Source organism: Gracilinanus agilis, chromosome 3 (assembly GCF_016433145.1).
Source record: "Gracilinanus agilis isolate LMUSP501 chromosome 3, AgileGrace, whole genome shotgun sequence".
Taxonomy (NCBI): Eukaryota; Metazoa; Chordata; class Mammalia; order Didelphimorphia; family Didelphidae; genus Gracilinanus; species Gracilinanus agilis.
The window spans coordinates 170207231-170221367 of NC_058132.1; positions in this window are offsets into that span (position 1 = coordinate 170207231).

Below are 14137 nucleotides of genomic sequence, written 5' to 3' on the forward strand. Positions count from 1 at the left end.
AGAAAGAAAGAAAAGAAGAAAGAAAGAAAGAAAGAAAAAGAAAGAAAGAAAGAAAGAAAGAAAGAAAGAAAGAAAGAAAGAAAGAAAGAAAGAAAGTAAGTAAGTCAAGGAAGAAGTCAAGAAAAAGAAAGAAAAGACTTCTTTACCTGGGACACTTGGCTCCACTTCAGACTTATGTTCAAAACAAAGTTTATTCCTGGCAATGTGGTGCATTGAAAGGAATATCGTATTAGAATCAGAGGATTCAAATTTGAATCCTGTGTCTTCTAGTTATTACCAAGCTACTTCTCTCTCAGCCTCTGTTTCCTCACATGTAAAATGAAATTTTGAACTAAATGGTCTCTCAAGTCTTCTCTAGATCTAATATATGATTATGCCATCCTGCCAACATCATTATTTACTCCATCTTCCATGTCTGAAACTTCAGTGTTATCTTTTAATCTTTCTTCTCCTTTACTCTTCACATTCAATCTGTTACCAAATCATTTTAAACCTAATGTCTGTTTGTCTCTCTCTCATCTCTTCTACTCCTCCTCCTTTCTCTGTCTCTGTTTCCATCATTCTATTTCTCCTTGCTTGTCTTTCTGTATATCTCTCTTCCTCTCCATCTACTCCTCCTATTTCAGCTGCCAAAATGCCCTTTATCAGTAGCTTCTTAATACTACTTTGTTTTGACTACTACAAGAATTTTCTAGCCTCTACTCCTTCTCTCTCTTACAAACTACTCTTCCCGTTTCTGGAATTTCCTTATAGGGTATTTTAGTCTTGTCAATCCCTTGTCAAAATTCCTCAGTGGTTCCCTACAACATAACAAGTAGCTTAAAGTCAGCACCCTAGTCTTGTTAAATACTATTCTGAACCCAAATTACTCTGTACCCCGGTCAATCTGGAATACTTGTCCCCTCTATGGACCCCAAATTTTCCTTCCCCTTCACCCATGTTTTTGCTTACACTATTCTCCATGTCTGGACTTCCCTCTCAATCCTCCTCCCTACCCCTGCAAAAAAGCAACCAAACAAATGAACAAAAAACCTGTTGAATACCTACTTATTTTTTAAGGTCAGACTCACTGCTTTTCTCAGACAAACCTTCCTTTAGTCCCCAACTGGTGATTCTCTAGGGTTGAGGTGCTGAGGTTTAGTAGGAATATAAAGGGTAAAAAGCCAGGCAATCTCTGCCTTCTAGGAGCTTATATAAATACAAAGAATACAACACATACCCAAATTAATAAATTCAGAGAATATTTTGCTAAGAAGTTCCTGGGCCGCACTTGGAAGACAAAGGTTCTTTTTTTTTTTTTAAATTTAGAATATTTTTCCATGGTTACATGATTCATGATCCCCACCCCCCACTTTCTCCTTCCCCTTCCCAAAGTCAACAAGTAGTTCCACTGGGTTATATATGTATCATTGTTCAAAACTGATTTCCATGTTATTCATATTTGCATTAGAGCGATTCTTTAGCATCAAAATCCTAATCACATCCCTATCGCACTATGTGGTCAATCACATATTTTTCTTTTCTTTCTTTTTTTTTTAAGCCCTTACCTTCCATTTTGGAATCAATACTGTGTATTGGCTCCAAGGCAGAAGAGTGGTAAGGGATAGGTAATGGGGGTTAAGTGACTTGCCCAGGGTCACACAGCTGGGAAGTGTCTGAGGCCAGATTTGAACCTAGGACCTCCCGTCTCTAGGCCTGGCTCTCAATCCACTGAGCTACTCAGCTGCCCCTAATCACATATTTTTCTAATGCATTTCTGGTTCCACAGTTCTTTCTCTGGATGTAGATAGCATTCTTTCTCATAAGTTCCTCTGAATTGTCTTGGATCATTGCATTGCTACTGGTAGAGAAGTCCATTACATTCGATTGTGCCATAGTGTATCAGTCTCTGTGTATATGGTTCTCCTGGTTCTGCTCCTTTCACTCTGCATCAATTCCTGGAGGTTGTTCCAATTCACATGGAATTTCTCCATTTCTTTATTCCTTTCAGTACATAATATTCCATCACCAACATATACCACAATTTTTTCAGCCATTCCCCAACCGATGGACATCTCCTCATTTTCCAATTTTTTGCTACCACAAAGAGTGTGGCTATAAATATTTTTGTACAAGTCTTTTTCCTTATTATTTCTTTGGGGTACAAACCCAGCAGTGGTATGGCTGGATCAAAGGGAAGGCATTTATCTAAAGCCTTTTGTGCATTGTTCCAAGTTGCCCTCCAGAATGGTTGGACCAATTCACAATTCCACCAGCAATGTATTAGTGTCTCAATTTTGCTGCATCCTTTGCTGTCATATTAACCAATCTGCTAGATGTAAGGTGGTACCTCAGAGTTGTTTTAATTTGCATTTCTCTAATCAGTAGAGATTTAGAACATCTTGTGAAAACTACCTATTCATGTCTCTTGGCCATTTGTTGATTGGGGAATGGCTTGATTTTTTTGTAGATTTGACTTAGTTCCTTATATATTTGGGAAATTAAATCTTTGTCAGAGAGTTTTGTTATAGAAATGATCTCCCAGTTTGTTGCTTTCCTTCTAATTTTGGTTGCATTGGTTTTGTTTGTACAAAATCTTTTTAATTTGATATAATCAAAGTCATTCATTTTACATTTTGCAATGTTCTCTATCTCTTACTTAGTCTTAAATTCCTACTTTTCTCTAAATTTGACAGGTATGCTAATCTATGTTCATCTAATTTATTTATGATTTCTCTCTTTACATTTAAGTCATTTACCCATTTTGAATTTATCTTGCTATAGGGTGTAAGATGTTGATCTAAACCTAAATTTCCCCATACCGTTTCCCAATTTTCCCAGCAGTTTTTGTCAAATAGTGTTATAAAATAAATAATAGATATCTCTTCTTGATACTGCTATGCTCCTAGGGGATATTGGTTTGGGAAGTTGTGCCCTTTGTATTCCCCTAGGTAGCTGGTGGCTGGGAACACCCACTTAGTCACCTTAGTTTGATATTATAAGTCCCTTTCTAAATATAACAGTGCCCAGGTAGGACTCTTATGGGTTTGTGGATGGGTAACCCTTTCAGGTCCCACCTGGGGTTGAATTGTCAGTCTGTTTCTAAGGCAACTCTTTCGAAGTTTCATTGTATTGTAAACTACTCATTGTATTCGTCAGATTAGGAATAATGTTATACAGCTGGATAGAACATTTCAGGGGGCCACATCTGGTCCGTGGGCCATAGTTTGCCCATCACTGATCTAGAGTGATTTTAAATGGAGTTTCTCTTTCTAACTTCTGCTGCTGAGTTTTGTTGGAAATACATAGAGATGCTGATGATTTATATGGGCTTATTTTGTGCCCTGCAAGGAAGACAAGGGTTTTGAGAGACAAATTGAGGAGAGTCAACTTGTGAAAATGCAGGAGACATGAGGTAGATGGACTGTCAGTTTCAGAACACAGATAGTATTTTAGTTTGGCTGGAATATAGAGTTTGTGAAGGGGAGTGATATGAAATAAAACTAGAAAGGTATATTGGAATCAGATTGTTGAGGATTTTGTAAATTTGGCTCAAATGGCCAATTATGTGTGACTCTATTCATTGGTGGAGACTGATTACCCAGGTCTTGTGCCTGTGTGTGGGGCAGGTAGAGTGGGCAATTTTGGGGTCCTTCTAGCTTCCAGCTTTGAGAGAGAAGATAAACCATTCCAACATCTCTTCAAGTTCTTAAAGGGAAAGAAAGATTCTGAGAAGAAACTGATATTAGAGGAGCTGGAAATCTCTATCATTTACCTATCCCCAACTTGCTAAATTAGAGACTTTGGGGAATTTTCCCTTTGGGTGAGATCTGGGACTTTAGGCTGAGCTGAGTTACCTTGCTTCCACTGGGAGACATCCTTCAATCTATATTGTCTGGCATATATTTTCAAATGTATACCATCTCTGATTTCTGTTTTATTATCAATGGAAAAATGAGCTTCTTTTTTATTTGCTATGTGTATTCATTGTGGAATTTCTATTTTCTGGGAAGGAAGTCAAATCTTGCATATAAACCTGAGGGTTCTTTTTCTCTATTAATGGATAGTGATTAAGACTTTATCTTAAACCTTAAAATTATATCCCCATGCCTAGTAATATTTAGGGGAACAGAGAGATATAATTCTGGCCCTATATTTCTTCTCACTGAAGAAAGTAGAGTAGCTAACCCCTGACTCCAAGAAACTCCTGCTTCTTCTCCTGGCAGGAATTGAAGTTTACCTTGGAGAAGTGGAGGGGAAGGAGATGCTAGAGATGTTTATTCTTGCCTCCTGGTGAGTCACACATACAATGCCTTTCATTACAGCTTTAAATTCCTGGGTGTGGATTTAGTATTTTATTATAAAATTAATAAGAAGACACAGAAAATCTGAGTGGGCATGTGATATGGTCAATCCTCTGCTTTAAAACTATTAGTTTAGCAATTGATTATAGCAATACATTAAATATGAACAATAATTAGATGATAATAACAAATTAGAGAGAGAAGACAGATGTATGGAGAACAATCAAGAGGCTTTTATTTACATTCAGGTGAAAGAAGATAAAGGCCTGAACTAAGGTAGTGAACATGTGAGTGAAGAGAAAGCAACATATACAAAAGATGTTTTGTTGATAGAATAAATGAAGCTCAACAACTAATTCTATATGGGAGACAAGAGAGAGTGAACAATCAAGAGCAATTCCTAGGTTGAAAGCCTGAGTAACTAAAAATATAGAAACATGGTAGCTTGTGGTGCAGAAAAAAAAAGCTCAGGAAATTCAGAGTGATGCTTTTAATGGAAAAGATAATGAGTTCTGTTTTGCCCTAGAAGGTTTGGGAATATGAATGTGTCCTGGAACGATAATGAACCACTATGTTCATCAGTGATGTCTTCTCCTCCTATGCCTAAAGAAGATATATACTGATTTTCAAGACACACATTTATAACCTATATTACTGCAAGTATATAAAAGGGGCTAATGGTATTATTCTTGCCTTTAAGTCCCAGGAAAACATTGCTATCCTTAACAACAATAAAAAATTCTTAAAGTAATAATTCAAATTCTTATTATCAACTGATGTGAAAGTCAGGAATGTTCTCTATCAAGATGACCTCAAGGTTATTGGCTGAAAGAAATGGAATAAGTATGAGCTTATTTGGTTCATTAAAAGAAACAATTCAGAGAGGACAAGTGTCAAGGACATTCTTTGAGCTCAGCCTCCATTCAATTTAAGAAATCTGGAATATGTCCAACTATGATCTTAGTGATACAGTCATGTAGTGCTAAAAGCTATTTCTGGGTCAGGAGAAACTGAAAAAACATATTTAATTGTCACCTGCATATAATATAAGAATGTATGTCATCCAAAGGTTAGCCAACTAATATAGGAGAAGGTTTATAGTAGGTGAAGTCATTAACAGGTTTCAGTAGAATTTTTTTTAGAACAATTAGTTACAGGATATGATATAGAAAATGGATTTACTTGTATTTTTTGTATTTTTCAGATTAAAAAAAATTTTTAAACCCTTAACTTCTGTGTATTGGCTCTTAGGTGGAAGAGTGGTAAGGGTGGGCATTGTGGGGAGGGTGGTCAAGTGACTTGCCCAGGGTCACACAGCTGGGAAGTATCTGAGGCCAGATTTGAACCTAGGACCTCCCATTTCTAGGTCTGACTCTCAATCTACTGAGCTACCCAGATACCCCCTAATCTTCAGATTTTGATAACATAAGTGGATGAAAATGGCTACTGGCATTGCAAGCCACTTGGGAGTTAGTTTGGACAGTTAATTATGAGAAATCCAGGTTTCTTTGATAGAGAACATATATGCAACATGAATTGTAGTGATTAATAAATAACAATGATAACAATTCATTTGTATAGTCCTATAAAGTTTATAAATTATTTTCCTCACAATTGCAAATTAGGTAGTACAGATATTCTTTTTCCCAACTTAGAGATGAAGAAACTGATTCCTAAAGTTGTCCAGGATTGCACCAGAGGATCCCACATACCACATTTCTTCCTATTAGCTGGTATCACAGTTGACTTATTTGAATGGTACCATAGTATAAGAAGGATACTGATAAGGATGAAGAGCAAGAAGAAGAGGGCCTTGAGTCCACAATATTTTAGGATCAGTTGAAGGAATTGGATGCGGTTAGTCTAGAGAAAGATTTAGAGGGTATATAATAGCTATCTTCAAATATTTGAAGGGCTATCATGTAGAGATAGGATGAGAGTTGTTCTCTCTAGCCCTAAAAGCCAGAACTAGGAGTGATATGTAGAAGCTGCAAAGAGCCATATTTAGATTTGATATGAGGGAAAACTTCCTAAAAATTAGAACTCCACAGGACTGAAATGGCCTGCATCAAGAATTTGTGGGTTCCCCCTTCTTGGGGGATTCAGGGAGAGGCAGGATGAATATTTCTATGATATGTTATAGTGGTGATTCTCGTTGTACTAAATAATAATGGGGGTCCTTCCAATGGTCAAATCTTGTGATTCTGTGTTGTTTGTGATTTTCTTTTCAATTCAGAGAGCTTCATCATTTCTGTCTCTCTTGCTGTGAGTGAAGTCAAACAATCCCAGAAAGCACCCTTCAAGCTCTGCACAGATTCATGAGCTCAGGCTCATGAAGCCTGCTCTGGTACTCTAGGCTATGAAAATTTATTTTTCATATACTGTATTAATTCTGATATATTAGGGAGAATTATTGTGTCTGGCATTTGGGTCAAAGATACCATCTAGTCTGCTACTTTTTTCCATTTTCTTTGTCCTTGGGAATCCTAAATAATGTGTTCCTTTTTATTTTATTTTATTTTATTTTATTTTATTTTATTTTATTTTTTAAACCCTTGTACTTCGGTGTATTGTCTCATAGGTGGAAAAGTGGTAAGGGTGGGCAATGGGGGGTCAAGTGACTTGCCCAGGGTCACACAGCTGGGAAGTGGCTGAGGCCGGGTTTGAACCTAGGACCTCCTGTCTCTAGGCCTGACTCTCACTCCACTGAGCTACCCAGCTGCCCCTAATGCATTCCTTTTTAAACAAAATTTGGTTATTAAATGGAGTTGAGAATTCTTTTCCTGTGGATGTGACCTGTCCACCTGTAGGGATGAGGAAGGATGGATAGATTAATCGACCATCTCTTAATTAGTTATCACTAATTAAAGCTATCTTGGGATTGTCATCGGAGGGACTGAATAGTGAGCTCCTAAAAATCAATTTTTTAGACTTTCTAATTCACCTCTGGTTGTCCCCTGGTAGCAAGAGAGCCATGGAGACCTATATCACTTTATCAGTGATGATGCTGGCCTAACCAATGAACCTCATATAATCAATAAAGTTATGTCCTTACCCCCAAGTCAGTCTCTTGAGATAATTTTAATCATAACAGCTACATTGTTCTGTCCCTTCTGAAAACACCAAAGAGTAGCACACAGTTGAGCATATATATGCCCTACCATATATGGACCACATATACCCACCCAATAGATTAGACTCAAAATTTCAATAATAGCTTTGAGAGCAGGTAGTACTTTACTTCACTAATTGTGCAAAGTTCTTTCTTAGCTTCCAAGTTTAATTCAAAGAGCTTTAGAGTTGAGATCTAGGAAATTATCTAGTGATAAAAGAGCTAAGATTTGTGAACTTGTCTTTAAATATATTGATATAGATAGGTAAATAAGGTAGACAGACAGATAGATAGAGATAGAGTTGACTATTTTTCAACATAATTGTTTTCCATTATAATTCTTTATGTTTTATTCAATGCATTTAAATATTTTATTCTGAAAAGTGGTCCATAGACTTTACCTGACTGCCAAAGAGGTCTGTTATACACAAAAGGTTAAAAATTAACCCTTGATCTAATTAAATTATTGTATTTATTTAAAAAAATAAATACAATTTTGCATCTTAGTTAAGACTCTAAGACAGAAGGGCAAGCGCTTGGAAAACAGGGTTAAGTGACTTGCCCACAGCCACACAGCTAGGAAGTGTTTGAGGCCAGATTTCAATCCAATTCGAGGTCTAAAACTCTATCCACTGTGTATCTACCTGCCCTGCCCCTCTTTTATTTTTCAGATGAGTCAAGTCAAATCAATAACTAGGATGATGGTAGTACCCTCAGTAATAATAGAAAAGTTAGCAAGAGGGGAAGACTGGGGAGGAAATAGGACACATAATTAGTGGTTTCTATGTGTTCAGTTTAGGGTGTCAACAGAACACCCAGTTCAAGATATTCAATTGGCAGTTGGAGATGCAAGTCTGGATATTAGGAGAGAAGTTAGGACTAGATAAATAGATATGAGAATCATTAGTATAGATATAATAATTGAATCCATGGGGGCTGATGGGAATACTGAGTGAAAGAGGAGAAGAGGACCCTGGACAAAGCCCTGTAGGACACCCACAATTAGCAGGAATGACCTGGAGGAAGAGCCCAGAAGGCAGACTGCAGAGTGGTCAGAGAAATGGGAAGAGAAACAAGAGAGATCAATGTCACAAAATCCCAGAGAGAAAAGATGATATAGAAGTGGGTGATCCACAATGTGAAAGGCTGTAAAGAGGCCAAAAAGAATGAGGGTTTTTAAAAAAGGTATTAGATTCTGCAATTAAGAGTTCACTGGAGGAATTGCACATTGTCTATGGGAGTGGGGAGGAAGGAGGGGGAGGGAAAGAATATGAATCATAGAATCATGGAAAAATTTTCATAATTAATAAAAAATTAAAATTAAAAAAAACTAAAATTTAGTAAAATTATTCATTTTACCTCCCGTGAAAAGCAAAAAAAGAGTTCACTGGGTAAGAAAATTTATGCCCAGAAAACCTATGAACCTAAATGTTATAAAGATAATTGCTAAGTGATCCATTTGATTTTAGAGGCTAAGCCTCCATACTTTTAGTATAGTACTTTGTTTGCTATGCCATGCTATCTATCATTGTTGTATAAATACAGTTCAGTTCAACAAACATGTAATATATACCTATTGTATGCAGAGCACTATGCTTAGTGTTTATGTAGGCAATACATTTAGATGACACACTTATCTCCCTCCTGAATTTTAACAATCTAATAGAGGGACATAGGTAGTAAGGTCAGGTTTTGTTTTTCTCTTTTTTTTTAACTGAACACATATATGAACAAGACAAGGATTTAGCAAGAAATGCAATGTGGAAAATTCCACTATCAAAGGAAAATGGACAAAACAACTATATCTCAAGAGAAGAAGCTCTTATTCAAGTCATTTTTCTAACCTCTTATATCAGAAAATTTTCCTTTATATCTAACCTTTTTAATTTAATTTTTAATTTAATTGTTTCATTTAAAAATAAATCCTTCTTGTTTTATGTTCATAGAAAGAGAGACTCCTTAACCCTTTCTCTATTAAATAATTCTTCATATACTAAGTCTCCAGTGTTAGAAATCTTGTGTCTCTCTCCTTTACTCTCTAGCCTATAGTCAGTCTATCATGAAATCTTGTGTATTTTCCCTTTGAAATGTTTCTCACTTAAACCTTTCTCTCTATTTTCATGGTACAACCTTATCTTCTCCCTCCTCACATTCTACCTTGAATTACCATAATCTCTTCCTCAATGATCTCCACTCACTCTCTCCCTTTCCAGTCTATCTTCCATCTTACAGTCATTTCTGAGTGCTATGTGCAGACTCTAGGTAGAATGGAAGTTCTAAGAATAAGATCACTGATCATCTTGCTCAGATTAAGTTTCTTAAAATATGTATTTCATAAATGTTTCATCGTTTCATTCTCCTGCAGAAAACCCATCAGGCTGCCCCATTCAAAGATTATGACCCCTCACAACCCAGCCCTAATATCCTTTTAATCTCTCTCCTCTAGAAAGGAGAACTGTCTGCTTTAGTCAGGTCACTCATCTACTACCCCTTTTGCATGTCATATTAAATGTTCCTCTATTCCATCTGCTTTCTTCTCCTCAGAAGATAATAGCCTCCCCCTCCCCCATTCAAATCCTGAATCTTGAAGAGTTTGTATCCCCAAAACTCTATTATATGCACACTTCCCTGAATCTATACTGACTGTCTACATCTCACCTTTTAGCAGCTGATTGCTTCTAGCTTGTTCCTCTCCCCAATCCATCCACTGCAAAGCTGCCAAAATGATATTCCTAAAACACAAATATAAGCATTAAATTTTCCCTAGATGAAAAAATTTTCAATTTCTTCCAATTGTCTCTCAAGAAAAATATAAAGTATCCCATAGAATGTAAAACCATACATTATATGACTCCTACCTATGTTCTCAGGCTTATTTTATATTATTCCTGTTCTTACACTGTTTTCCAGCCAAACTGAACTGCTAGCTAGTCCTTAAACACAACATGCCCATTTCTGCCTGAACACTTTTCCACAGGTGGTTTCTTTTGTTTGTAATGCACTCTCTCCCTATCTTTATCTTTTAGAATGTCTGGCTTCCTTCACTATCTTCTTCTTGAAGTCTTTTTTTGATAACCCCCTTGTTAGTGTACTCTTCCTTTAGAAATCACTTTGTATGAATTCTGTATTTGCCTTTTGTGTATATGCTATATTCCTCAAAAGAAGGTCAAATCTGCTATAAGAAATGATAAGCAAGATGATTTCAGAAAAAAAAAGCTGGAAAGAAATGCATGAACGGATGCAGAGCGAAATAAGCAAAACCGGAAGAACATGGTACACAGTAACAGCAATATTGTGGAATGAACAACTGTGAAAACTTGGCTGCTCTCAACAATGCAATGAGCTGGGTCAATTCTGAAGGATGTGTGATAGGAATTGTTATCCACCTCCCGTGAAAGAACTGTTGGAGTCAGGTGGATGTGCATCAAAGCATACTATCTTTCACATCAGTATATTTATAGTTTTAGTTTGGGGTTTCAGTTTTGCATGAATGTGTTTTTACAACAATGACCAATATGGAAGTGTGTTTTGTATGATAATAAAAAGAAATGAAAAGAAAGGTCAACTCCATAAGGGAAGAGAATTGTTTGTTTGTTTTTTCTTGCAATTAAATGGAACCAATTATATACTGTATTTTGATGATCTCTGATTGTTTCACATAATAAACTCCTTGAGGGCAGGGACCCCTAAGGCTTAGACCATCTGGATTCTAAGGGCCCATGGGGGACTTAATCTGCCCTATTATCATTTTCTGCAGACCCTCTGTCTCCACTCTCAAACACTGCCAGCCCTTTTGCCACTGTATCTAAGAACCATAGGACCTTTCTATCCATCTTACAGTAGAATTCTCCTGTATATGTAAGTTAAAACCAATTAGAACATGATCATTTTGAGACCAAAGACTATCTCAATTGTCTGTTTGTATTTTCAGGGCTAAACTCATAGTAAAAGCTTAAGAAAAGTTATTTCTTTTATTAGTTTATTTGTTAAGCACTTACTATGTTCCAAGCACTTTGCAGGGTCCTGAAAATACATATAGAAAAGCAAGACCAATCCCTACTATCAAGGCGCTCACTTCTAAAAAAGGGAGACAATGCATGTGGAAATTCGCAGCTGCAAGTCAAATGGAAAAGGCTCATAATCCTTAGGGTACAGTAGTAAAGCAGATGTAATGAATCTTTTTAAATGTTATTAAAATTATATCTATTTCTTTTTTCTTTTTCTTCTTTTTTAATGAAAACTCTTACCCCTCTGTCATAGAATCAATACTAAGTATCAGTTCCAAGGGAGAAAAACAGAAAGGTCTAGGCAATTGTGATTAAGTGACTTGCCCAGGTTCATAAATCTAGAAAGTGATGGGGGCAGATTTGAACTCAGAACCTCTTGTCTGTAGGCCTGGCTTTCCATCCACTGAAGACCTAAGTTGCTCTACCACATCTGTTTCTTATGGTGAACCATCTGGTAGTGCCAGGGACTTTGATAATACAAATTTTTTTTTCCTCCTTCAGTTCTTCAAAAGATAAGGTTTGTAGTGCCTGCAAGAGCAATTGTCAGGTAATATCTCCATAGGGATTGCTTCCTTGGAGTAGCTGCTCTGGAAGTAGGGCTTCCAGTGTCTAGAAGATCAGCAATTCCTGGAACTTTGGGACTCACGGTCCTGGGCTGTCTCTATTATACTGTGATCATGATATAATATTTATATTGAATTCCCACAGTAGCTGAACACAGTATTGGGCACATAGTAACTGCTTAAAAATAATCAATAGAGGGGCAGCTGGGTAGCTCAGTGGATTGAGAGTCAGGCCTAGAGATGGGAGGTCCTAGGTTCAAATCTGATCTCAGACACTTCCCAGCTGTGTGACTCTGGGCAAGTCACTTGACCCCCATTGCCTACCCTCACCAATCTTCCACCTATAAGTCAATACACAGAAGTTAAGGGTTTAAAATTTAAAAAAATAATCAATAGATAGGAGGAGGGCATGGAGGGTGGGAAAGAATTTGGAATTGAAAATAAGATAAAATCGAATTTTAAAAATAGTCCTTGAAGATTGACTAATTATCATGGCTATTCTTCAGTTTCCACTTCTACAGGTTAAATATTCTCACTCCATCTCTGAATAAATTTACCAGTGTGAGTAACAAAAGAATTGATTAATGAAGTCTCCTGGGACTTTACTGGAAATGTATTGATGAGCAATCATCTCTATACTACCTTCTGGATTTCCTCTGGAGCCTCCAATCCAATACAACAATAATTTATTAAACACTTACTTTTTTGTGTGTTTTTAACCTCTATCTTGTCTTAGAACAGAAGAGTGGTGAGGGCTAGGCAGTAAAGGTTGTGACTTGCCCAGGGTCACACAGCTATGAAGTGTCTGAAGATCAGATTTGAAGCCAGGTCCTCTTGACTTTAGAGACTGATACTTTATCCTCTGGGCTACTTAGCTGCACTACTCTTATTGTTAATAAGGGATTATGTTTTCCAGCACCAGAGATACAATGATAAAAGGAAATATAACTCCTGCCTTCAAGTTGTTTCTAATCTATTGGGAGATACAATGCAGATAAATGTGTGCATAATCATTGGAGGGGGAGAGAGAATACTAATAATTAGGGGCATCAAGAGAGATATCTTATAGGAAATGTTACATGAGCAAAGCTTTGGAGGAACCCAGGGATTAGAATAGGTAGAAGTGAAAAGGGAATGCACTCTAGAGATGGAGCATCAGAGAACAAAGCCACTAATGTAATACAACTGGTGATTCCATAAATAGGGACCCTATCAGACCTTTCCCTATTTCAGTTTTTCAATTCTTATTGTCTGATGTCTGAAGAGATCTCTAATATCTGAAATAATCCCTGAAGTCCAATTAATCCTTGTCTCTGAAGTAGTAACACTTACGTGATCACAACTAATACACAATAGAGCTGTTCTTTTTCATTTTTTCCCTTCATGTTTCTTGAGTCCTTGCCATGTTAGATTTGTGCCTTTTTATTTCCTTTTTATCCCTCTCAAAACTTTGTGTCATTTTTATGTTCTAATTTATATTGTCTTACGGTGGAGAGTAGCTATGTATCTAGTTTGAAAGCAGAAAAACAATGTCAAATCTAGTCTATGATAAACCATTTAGTTCAGATTAATTTTTTCAGATAGTCTGAGAAAAAAACTAAGAAGTCAACAGGGTTAATGTACCCAGTTTTAGTTACTTCAAGGGCGACTATTTTCTTCTCCTGAAATGACAATTTTTTAAAATTTAAGCGCGACTCTATTTTATTTTTACAAAGTTTAAATTTGGTCAGAGTGACAACTAGGAACTTTTTATCTGAGGAAAGCACCAACAACTGTAATCAGGGTAAGTGGCAGAAAAGGCATTCTCAGGGGAAGAAATATTTCTCTAAAACTTTACAAAAATTAAAAACTGAAATTTTCAAGAATTTCAGATACTTAAATAGTTTGTGTTTCAATATTTCTTTAAAGTTTCTTAACAATAATTTATGAGGTAGGTGTTCTAAAGACGATCATTTTCCCTCCCTCCCTTCCTCTCCTTTTTTTCTTTCTCTTCCTTCCTTCCTTCCTTCCTTCCTTCCTTCCTTCCTTCCTTCCTTCCTTCCTTCCTTCCTTCCTTCCTTCCTTCCTCCATCTCTTTCTTTCCTTTCCTTCCTTCCTTCCTTCCTTCCTTCCTTCCTTCCTTCCTTCCTTCCTTCCTTCCTTCCTTCCTTCCTTCCTTCCTTCCTTCCCATG